Here is an 11941-nt window from a genome sequence, read left to right as displayed (position 1 = left end):
TAATGGTTCCATCTGTAGCCAGGTGCATCTGAGCCCAAAGCTTGTACTTTTAAGGATGAAATTAATAAAAGCCATTTTAAAATCATTTTGAAGTTCTCATTGTTAATTTTTGGATTTTTTTTAGAGAAAAGGTGGAGACCTGGATACTTCTTTAAGGCAGAATCTACACCCCTATTCTGTACAAATCCTATCAATCAACTTTTTAAAAAAATCATAGTAAAATAACATAAACATATATAAAATTGTCATGTTAATGATTCAATGTATAATTGACATTATACATAATTGACAATGTATAAGTGACATTAAGTAAATAACACCATCATACAACCATTACCGCCATCCAACTCCAGAATTATTGTTTCATCATTGGAAACTAAAACCTGTACCTATCAAATAGCTCCATACTGCCCCCCCCCCACCACCTGCTGGTGACCACTGTTCTATTTTCCATCGCTGTGAATTTGACTGCTCTTAGCTTCCCATGTGGCACGAATGGTACGGAACTCGCCTGCCGTTGCGGGAGATGTAAGAGACGCAGGTTTGATTCCTGGGTTGGGAAGATCCCCTGGAGAAGGAAATAGGAACCCACTCCAGTATTCTTGCCTGGAAGGTCCCACGGACAGAGGAGCCTGGCGGGCGACAGTCCACAGGGTCGCACAGAGTCAGACACAACTGAAGTGACTTAGCACAAGTACCTCACATAAGTGGAATCATACAATATCTGTCCTTTGGTGTCTGGCTTATTTCACTTAGCTTGTCAGGGAACATTTAACAGGAGGATTCCTGCATGCTGTTTTCTATTTCTCATAAATCTCTGTTCCTTCTCAGTTCCTAGCAATGGGAACGAGTGAAACGGCACACAGGTTTCAGGACTGAGATCTTGGGAAAGGGTATCTGCTTGGATTCCTTTCAGTAACTCCCTTCAGTGACTCTTTTCTGCTTCAGCGACCTTGTATGTATTAGACTATCGATATTGTGACTATTGATTAAATTTCATCCTGTGTAATAGCTAAGTAATCACCTTACTAAAGATACATAAGCCCACATTTCTGCTAATAAAATACCCTTGCTCCATCAGAGCTTGGATCCCTGTGTCTTTCTTTCTTTCTTTCTTTCTCTTTTTCTTTCTCTCTCTCCCTACAGCTCTCTCTTTCACTTTCTTATCGTCAACTCTGGACCACCAGGTTCTGGTCCATTAAAGGGCCACAACAACTGGCGCCTGAACAGGGACCTGGTATACGTGATATTTCAGAAGGAATGACTCAGGGTCTATTGAGGTCGGTAAGTGATGAGGCTGAAAAGCCCCATCATTTCTCTACTTTACTTCACCATTTGTTCAAAAAGACCTTTTAAATCTTAAAGCAGAAAACTATGAGATCTCTGTCTGTCTGGATATATATTTATGTCTCAATGTATGTCTTTGCCTCTAGATAATATTGCTGAGGTTAATTTATGAATGAACTAAACAACATTTCATGGTTTCTGAAAGAAAGCAGGATACATGTTTTCAGTAAAAAGGATATAAGAAATGGAATTACATTTTATTAAGAGAAAAAGAAATTATGGCTTATAGATGGCTATTCTATGAATAGACTAAGTGATGAATACAGAAAGTGTAAAAAAAGGTTTATAAAAGGGGAGATCCAAAAAAAGTTCCATGTGTGGTACGTTTTATTAAGAAAAAAATAAAGTGATGAATACAGAAAGTGCAAAAAGGTTTGTGGAAAGTGAAACCGAAGAAGAAAGTTCTATGTGTGTTACATTGTATTAAGAGAAAAAGAAGTATGACTCACAGATGAATACAGAAAATGTAAAAAAGGTTTGTAGAAAGTAAAAGACAGTTTTATACATGATACAAGTTTCTTAAGACCTATGACTTTACTATTAACTGCTAGCTATAGCTATATTACTTTCTATGTCACTTGTTTCAGTAGATTATTTCTTACATTAACAAATGTGTGCCTGAGCCTATGATATAATGCTGATATACAGTTCCATATGAGATCAATGATTGTATTAATATAACTCTGGATATGAGAAAAAGCAACAAGAGGAAATATTTTCCTGGACCAAGAGACTAGTAAGAGAGTGGTCCAGAATTTTGCTACTTGCAAGGCCTGGTCCAATAGCAGCACACTGAGTGGTCTATCAATGAAATCTTCCCTAGACCTGGGAATGAGCCTTCCCAACACCATGAGACACAATGGCCATAAGATGCCCCCCAATCATGGTCAAATGCATGCCTATGAAGGGAACCTGCTGCCTGGACATTGGTACTTGCCAGCTGCCTCTACAAAGATTACATCATGTCCACTGAAAGCTGTTGACTTTCAACACCGCCCAAAAGGAGTTCATGATGGAAATAAAAAATAAGACACACTGTGCTCTAGGAAAAACCCAGAAAACCCAGCCTTCAGACAGACAGATGTTTTCAAGTAAAGATTTTATGAGCCCAAATTCTTGCATCTTCTCATACCTAGAGAAACACTAATGTCATGAACCAATGTCTGGTCCTAATTCTCCTGGTAGCCCCTAAACAGCTTTTCTACTTCTATTAATCTTTGGGCCATGTACCTTTAACTTTCTTGTTAAGTTTGATTCTTCCAGAATACAACAAATCTCCAAATATTAGTATGACAAAAATATTCCCTGACCAATGCCTAGACAGTGCTGAAACAAGTCACCTTATCATTCCATGGACCTCATCCCCTCTGGTAATGCACCCTGACACAGGGCAGACAAAGGGACCCCAACCCCACCATGCCCCTGTACAGCCTAAAGAAGCCAGAGCAGTCATCGCCCCTTTTCCCCTGAGACCAGGTTCCCAAATGCCTGAAAAGAGAAATAGGTAGACAGTTAGACATGAACAGGATCTCAAAAGGGACCAAAATCCAAAATCAAGATTTCCAAAATTTAAAAAAGTAATAATAATGTTTATGGCTAATCATACAATTGTCAATTGGGGACCCCATGGTATATGGTTATCTAACTGCTCAGATGATATTCACAGTACTATATATGCTTATGTTACTCAAGTAACATAGAAGATTACTAACAGTTCAATGAAACACTTCCATGAAAAGGACTCCTCGGCTGACTTGACGGGGAAATGTCAACTTTTCGCCCTCAAATCATCCTCAGTAAACAAATTGGGCCTAAACAATGAAACATCTGAAAACTTGCTGCAAATACTGAACAACTTGAAACTTGGACTAGATATTTCACAGAGACCAATCGTAGTCTAACTGTTTCTTTCATTATAATCAATCATATTTCATACAAGTTTGGGTTCCCCTTCCTTTTGTTACAATTATATTTGTTGTTTACCATTGCCTTTACACAAAAATTGTTAAAACTAAGCAAACTCAATTGGCCAAGAGCCTTCTTACCAATATAATAAATAAGGGGGAATTGTCAGGGAACATTTAACAGGAGGATTCCTGCGTTCTGTTTTCTACTTCTCGTAAATCCTCTGTTCCCTATCAGTTACTGGCAACAGGAATGAGTGACACAGCACACAGTTCTCAGGACTGAGATCTTGGGAAAGGGTATCTGCTTGGGTTCTTTTCAGTAACTCCCCTCAGTGATTCTTTTCTGCATCAGAGACCTTGTATGTATTAGACGATCCATATTGTGACTATTGATAAAATTTCATCCTGTGTTAACAGCTGAGTAATCATCTTACTAAAGATATATAAGCCTACATTTCTGCTAACAAAATACCCTTGCTCCATCAGGGCTTGGGTCCCCGTGTCTTTCTTTCTTTCCTTCTTCCTTTCTTTCTTACTTTCTCTTTCTTTCTCTCTCTCTGTCTCTCCCTTTCACTTTCTTACTGTTGATCAGGACCACCAGGTTCCGGTCCATTAAAGGAGCCCAACATTAGCATAATATTTTAAATTTCATTCATGTTGTAGCATGTATCAGAATCCCATTCCTTTATAAGGCTGAATAATATTCCACAATATGATATCCACCTGCAATGCAGGAGACCCTGGTTTGATTCCTGGGTCAGGAAGATCCCCTGGAGAAGGGATAGGCTACCCAATCCAGTATTTTGAGCTTCCCTTGTTTCTCAGCTGGTAAAGAATCCACCTGCAATGTGGGAGAATTGGGTTCAATCCCTGAGTTGGGAAGATCCCCTGGAGAAGGGAAAAGCTCCCCACTCCAGTATTCTGGCCTGGAGAATTCCACGGAGTCGCACAGAGTCGGACAAGTCTGAGCGAATTTCACTTTCACATTCACTATATGAATACATCACTTTGATATACATTTATTTGTCAATGGATATTTGAGGTTTTTCCATATTGTTCACTATGATGGATAGTCCAGCTATTGTCAGTAACCTTCTTAGCCATGCAAGGACAAAGCAAAGATTTTCTACTGAAATTAGGATGAATATGATAATATAAAATATTAGCTAGTTTATGAACACTCATTTAACAATTATTACTAAGCACCTACTCTGTAGTAGACATTCTGCTAGGCGGACAATGCTGAATGAAAAGAGCTTTTCGATTAATGGAAAAAGTACAAGGGTGCCTAGAAATAAGGGGACAAAGACAGAGAGCTGGCCACACAGACCTGGCAGCCTCCTCAGGTACAATATGGAAGGCAGTTTGCAGAAGTGCTCTGATGACCTGGCCCCGGGACCCCAGAGAGACTAACCCCGACATCCTCTGCTCTGTTCTCCACTTTGCCATCATATGCTAATCTGGTTAACCCAGGCACCCGAACAACTCTTCTTCACAGCCCCATTGTGGATAAGGGCCATGGGACAGCAGGATAGGGCTGTGGAGAGGCAGCCAGGCAGGAAGTGTGAATATTTTGTTTGGTGAAGTTTCCTGGCAAACACAGCTCCACCTAGGCTCCCAAATCCTTCTTCACATTCATCAGAAACATATGCACCTTTAGCTGACTTGTCATTTTACTGACATCTAGGCTGCAACAGGACTAACACTGCGTGAACATTCCACAGTTCAGAGATGCATCAGCTTTTGGAATATGCTATATGTGAACATGAGACTGGATTTGAAATTCATTTTCATTGTAACAAGAAATCTCAACACTCTGTTTCTCAAAGGGAGAAAATGAAGAAAACTTTAACATCATTTCTTTAAATTTAATGTCAGGCCCTTTAAGTATATGCATATGTAGAGCTGATTCACTTTGCTGTATAGCAGAAACAAGCACAACAGTGTAAAGCAAATATACTCTGGTAAAAAAAAATAAAATAAAATAATATATTTTTTTTTTATTTAAAAGATTATCCTTCAGAAAATGTTCATAGTCATTTCAACTGAAAAAGCTGAGGTAAACTGTTGGAAGCAAACTCAAGTTTTCCCATTCAAAAATTTGGAAATAAATTATTTGTAATTTGTATACAAATTCAAATAACCCATCTTATCATTTTGAATTGTATTTACTTCATAAAAATATGATATTTTAAAATCATATAGGTTCCCTCTTGGATACCCAGTCTCTTCCCAGTGTCTTCAGTGTGCTGGACAATTAACATGTTTCTTTATTTTACCATGACATGAAATCCATTCAGCTCTATGATGACTAAATTATATGTGTCAATTTGGCTGGGTCACAATGACTGTCTGTGGCCAGACATTATTCTACATGATCCTGTGAGATGTTTTGGGGTAAGAATAACATTCAAATCAGTGAATTTTGAATCAGATTACCCTCCAGCAAGTGTGTGGGCCTCATCTAATCAGTTGAAGGCCTTAATATACTAAAACACTGATCTTTCCTGAACAAGAGAAAATCCTGTGGCAGACTCTTTTAAGATTTGAAAGTCCAGCATTGGCTTTTCTTGTGTCTTCAGCCTGATGGTTGGACTGGAACTATAACATCAACCCTTTCCCAAATATCCACCTGCAGAATTTATACTTGCCAGCCTCCATAATATCATGAGTTCATTAGTTAAAATAAATGCCATTCTACTTATACACACACATCCTATTGGTTCTGTTTCTTTGGAGGACCCTAATACAAACACAAATGATAATAGCAAACAACTACTGCTCCTTATGTAACAAGAGGCTATTCCAGTCACTTCACAAAACTTAGCTATGTAACTACTATTACTATTATTATCATTTTCACTCTATATATGTGGTTACAGAAGCTCAGATACACTAAATAACTTGCCCAGGTTCACACAACTATTAAGTATAAAAGTAAGAATATAAACCCAAGTTCTGTTTTAATGTATATGATCTTAATTAATATGTGCTAATAATATACTTTTCTCTAGATCTGAATAAGAATAACGCTTTTCAAACTGCAATTTAAGTTCTATTAATGGGAGTAAAATCACTGAGGATGGAGATTGTAGCCATCAAATAAAGAGGCTTGCTCCTTGGAAGAAAAGCTATGACAGACCTAGATAGTATATTAAAAAACAGGAACATCACTTTGCCTGCAAGTGTCCATATAGTCAAAGCTATGGTTTTTCCAGTAGTCATGTATAGATGTCAAAGTTGGACCATAAAGAAGGCTGAGCACTGAAGAATTGATGCTTTTGAACTTTGATGCTGGAGAAGAGTCTTGAGAGTCCCTTGAACTGCAAGGAGATTAAACCAGTCAATCCTAAAGGAAATCAACCCCACATATTCATTGAAAGGAATGATACCAAAGCTGAATCTCCAATACTTTGGCCACTTGATGACAAGAACTAACTTATTAGAACAGACCCTGATGCTGGGAATGATTGAGGGCAGGGGGATAAGGAGGTGACAGAAGATGAGATGGTTGGATGGCATCACTGACTCAATGGACATGAGTTTGAGCCAACTCCAGAAGATAGTGAGGGACAGGTAAGCCTGGCATGCTGCACTTCACAGGGTCACAAACAGTCGGACACGACTTAGTGACTGAAAAACAACATTGGGAATATTAATAAAATCTGTTTGGAAGGACAGAATAGAACAGAATTGTTTGAAGGAATAGGATTGAATAAAGCATGAATAATGTTTCACACTATATGGTCAAATCTATCAAGTTTTCTCTACAGTTATTTTAAGCTTAAAAGATGCACAACTAAGTCCACGTATGTTATGCTTATATTTACCCATCATGATTTTCAAACCAAACCCCCACAAAATATCCGTTAAATATATGAACCACATCTTCTTTATTCATTCATCTATTTATGGACAATTAGGTTGCTTCCATATCTAGTCTTTGTAAACAACATTTCTATGAACATTAGGGTACATATGTCTTCTCAAATAGGTGTTTTTGTTTTCTTAGGATAGATATCCAGGAGTGAAACCGCTAGATAGTATGGTAGTCCCAATTTTAATCTTTTAAGGAACCTCCAATTATTTCTCATAGTGGTTGCTTTAATTTACATCCCAACTCACATGCAAAATGGGTTCCCTTTTCTTCACATTTCACCAACGCTTATTATTGCTTGTCTTTTTTAATTTGTCATTCTAACAGGTGTGAGGTGATACCTCACAGAGGTTTTACACAACCTTAAAAAAAAAAAAAAAAAAGAAAATTTGCTATTTGTGTCAACATGGATGGTGGACCTGTAAGGTACAATGCTTACTGAGATAAATTAGATAGAAAAAGACAAATATTGTACATTTTCTCAAACACACACATGCATATATGTATTTATACAAATATAAATTTACTGCAAAAAGGCAAAATCACTATCTGAAGAGGCCGTACAAACAGCTGAGAAAAGAATGGACTCAAAAAACAAAGGAGAAACAGAAGGATATAAGCATCTGAATTCAGAGTTCCAAAGAATAGCAAGGAGAAATAAGAAAGCTTTCCTCAGCAATCAATGTGAAGAAATAGAGGGAAACAATAGAATGGGAGAGACTAAAGATCTCTTCAAGAAAATTAGAGATACAAAGGGAACATCTGATCCAAAGATGGGCTAAATAAAGGATAGAAATGCTATCGACCTAACAAAAGCAGAAGATATTAAGAAGAGGTGTCAAGAATAAACAGAAGAACTGTACCAAAAGAAGATCTTCACAGCCCAGATAATCACAATGGTGTGATCACTCACGTCGAGCCAGACATCCTGGAATGTGAAGTCAAGTGGACCTTAGGAAGCATACTTACAAACAAAGCAAGTGGAGGTGATGGCATTCCAGTTGAGCTATTTCAAATCCTAAAAGAGGATGCTGTGAAAGTGCTACACTCAATATGCCAGCAAATATGGAAAACTAACCAGTGACCACAGGGCTGGAAAAGTTCAGTTTTCATTCCAATTCCTAAGAAAAGCAATGCCAAAGAATGCTCAAACTCCCGAAAAAATTGCATGCATCTCATACGCTAGTAAAATAATGCTCAAAATTCTCCAAGCCAGGCTTCAGCAATACATGAACCGTGAACTTCCAGATGCTCAAGCTGGATTTAGAAAAGGCAGAGGAACCAGAGGTCAAATTGCCAACATCTGATGGATCATCGAAAAAGCGAGAGAGTTCCAGAAAAACATCTATTTCTGCTTTATTGACGATGCCAAAGTCTTTGACTCTGTGGATCACAATAAACTGGAAAATTCTGAAAGAGATGGGAATACCACACCCCCGACCTGCCTCTTAAGAAACCTGTATGCATGTTAGGAAGCAACAGTTAGAATTGGACATGGAGCAACAGACTGGTTCCAAATAGGAAAAGGAGTATGTCAAGGCTGCATATTGTCACCCTGTTTATTTAACTTATATGCAGAGTACATCATAAGAAATGCAGGACTGGAAGAAGCACACTGGATTCAAGATTGATAGGAGAAATATCAATAACCTCAGATATTCAGATGACACCACCCTTATGGCAGAAAGTGAAGAAGGAGAGTGGAAAAGTTGACTTAAAGCTCAATATTCAGAAAACTATGATCATGGCATCTGGTCCCATCACTTCATGGCAAATAGATGGGGAAACAGTGGAAACAGTGACTGAATTTATTTGGGGTGGGGGGGCTCCAAGATCACTGCAGATAGTGAATGCAGCCATGGAATTAAAAGACACTCACTGTTTGGAAGGAAAGTTATGACCAACCTAGACAGCATATTAAAAAGCAGAGACATTACTTTGCCAACAAACTCCCTCCAGTCAAGGTTATGGTTTTTTCAGTAGTCATGTATGGTGTGAGAACTGGACTATAAAGAAAGCTGAGTTCTTAAGAATTGATGGTTTTGAACTGTGGTATTGGAGAAGACTCTTGAGAGTCCCTTGGACTGCAAGGAGTTTCAACCAGTCCATCCTACAGGAGATCAGTCCTGGGTGTTCCTTGGAAGGACTGATGTTGAAGCTGAAACTCCAATACATTGGCCACCCGATGGGAAGAGCTAACTCATTTGAAAACACCCTGATGCTGGAATTGAGGGCAGAAGGGGAAGGGGACGACAGAGGATGAGATGGTTGGATGGCATCACCGACTCAATGGACACGGGTTTGGGTAAACTCTGGGATTTGATGATGGACAGGGAGGCCTGGCCTGCTGCAGTCCATGGGGTTGCGAAGAGTCAGACACGACTGAGCGACTGAACTGAACTTAACTGCACGGACATATATATATATATATAATATACATATATATGTATATATACACATACATATATATATATATGTGTGTGTTTATATATATATATATATATACATATATATAATTTTATTCCATTCCATCAGAAAGTCTTACAAGCTTGAAATGCATTAAAGATAAGCCCAAGGGACTGTGTTACTATAAACAGGCTCTGTGGACCACTCCATTGCCAGAGTTGAACACAAATAGATATTTAGTTCCTGAGATACACAAAGCTCTTTGTGTCAAGGCCTTTCCCAAAACTGGTGGGTAAAGCCAGCAATTTCATTTCATTTTTCAGGTTGAACATAAAACCCCACATCATTTACTATGCCGATTCCTATTGATGGGAGCTAAATGTGAGTGAAAAATCTTGTGCAAACAATGGCATTTAAAAAGACCAATTCCAAGGAGTCAGCAGAAAAATAAAATATATATTAGTTCAGTTCAGTTCAGTCACTCAGTCATGTCCAACTCTTTGCAACCCCATAAACCGCAGCACACCAGGCTTCACTGTCCACACCAACTCCAGAAGTTTGCTCACTGAGGCAGTGATGCCATCTGACCATTTCATCTGCTGTTGTCCCCTTCCCCTCCTGCCTTCAAACTTGCCCAGCCTCAGGGTCTTTTCAAATGAGTCAGCTCTTCCCATCAGGTGACCAACGTATTGGAGTTTCAGCTTCAAAATCAGTCCTTCCAAGGAACATCCAGGACTGATCTCCTGTAGGATTGACTGTTTGGATCTCCTTGCAGACCAAGGGACTCTCAAAATCTTCCCTAACACCATAATTCAAAATCATCAATTACTCAGTGCTCAGCTTTGTTTATAATCCAACTCTCACATCCATACATGACTACTGGAAAAATCATAGGCTTGACTAGATTTGTTGGCAAAGTAAGGTTTGTTTTTTAATATGCAGTCTATTGTGGTCATAGCTTTTCTCCCAAGGAGTAAGAGTCATTTAATTTTTTTGGCTGGAGTCACCATCTGCAGTGATTTTGGAGCCCAGAAATATAAAGTCTGTCACTGTTCCACTGTTTCTTCATCTATTTGCCATTAAGTGATAAAACGGGATGCCATGATCTCAGTTTTCTGAATGTTGAGCTTTAAGCCAACTTTTTCACTCTCTTCTTTCACTTTCATCAAGAGGCTTTTCAGTTCCTCTTAACTTTCTGCCACAAGTTAGTGTCATCTGCATATCTGTGGTTATTGATATTTCTCCTGGCAACCTTGATTCCAGCTTGTGCTTCATCTAGCCCAGGGTTTCTCATGATGTACCCTGCATATAAGTTAAATAAGCAGCATGACAGTATACAGCCTTGATGTACTCCTTTTCCTATTTGGAACCAGTATGATATTCCATGTCCAGTTCTAACTGTTGCTTCCTGATCTGCATACAGATTTCTCAAGAGGCAGGTCAGGTGGTCTGGTATTCCCATCTCTTTCAGAATTTTCCACAGTTTATTGTGACCCACAGAGTCAAAGGCTTTGGCATAGTCAATAAAGCAGAAATAGATGATTTTCTGGAACTTTCTCACTTTTTTGATGATCCAGCAGATGTTGGCAATTTGATCTGGGTTCCTCTGCCTTTGCTAAACCCATCTTGAACATCTGGAAGTTCACGGTTCACGTATTACTGAATCCTGGCTTGGAGAATTTTGAACATTACTTTGCTAGCCTGTGAGATGAGTGCAATTGTGTGGTAGTTTGAGCATTCTTTAGCATTGCTTTTCTCTGACATTGGAATGAAACTGACATTTTACAGTGACCATTGCTGAGTTTTTCAAATTTGCTGACATATTGATTGCTCCACTTTCACAACATCATCTTTTAGGATTTGAAATAGCTTAACTGGAATCCCATCACCTCTACTAGCTTTGTCAATAGTGATGCTTCCTAAGGCCCACTTGACTTCACATTCCAGAATGTATTGCTCTAGGTGAGTGATCACACCATCGTGATTATCTGGGTCATGAAGATCTTTTTGCACAGTTCTTCTGTGTATTCTTGCCACCTCTTCTCAATATCATCTGCTTCTGTTAGGTCCCTACCATTTCTGTCCTTTATTGAGCCCATCTTTGCATGAAATGTTCCCTTGATATCTCTAATTTTCTTGAAGAGATTTCTAGTCTTTCCCATTCTTTTTTCACTCTATTTCTTTGCATTGATCACTAAGGAGGACTTTCTTATCTCTCCTAGCTATTCTTTAGGATGCTGCATTCAAATGGGTATACCTTTCTTTTTCTGCTTTGCTTTTTGCTTCTCTTCTTTTCACAGCTTTTTGTAAGGCCTCAGAGAGCCATCTTGCTTTTTTGCATTTCTTTTTCTTGGGGATAGTCTTGCTCCCTGTCTCCTGTACAATGTCATGAACCTCCATCCAT

This window comes from Odocoileus virginianus, chromosome 10, assembly GCF_023699985.2.
Source record: "Odocoileus virginianus isolate 20LAN1187 ecotype Illinois chromosome 10, Ovbor_1.2, whole genome shotgun sequence".
Taxonomy (NCBI): Eukaryota; Metazoa; Chordata; class Mammalia; order Artiodactyla; family Cervidae; genus Odocoileus; species Odocoileus virginianus.
Note: the sequence above shows the minus strand (reverse complement) of the source record.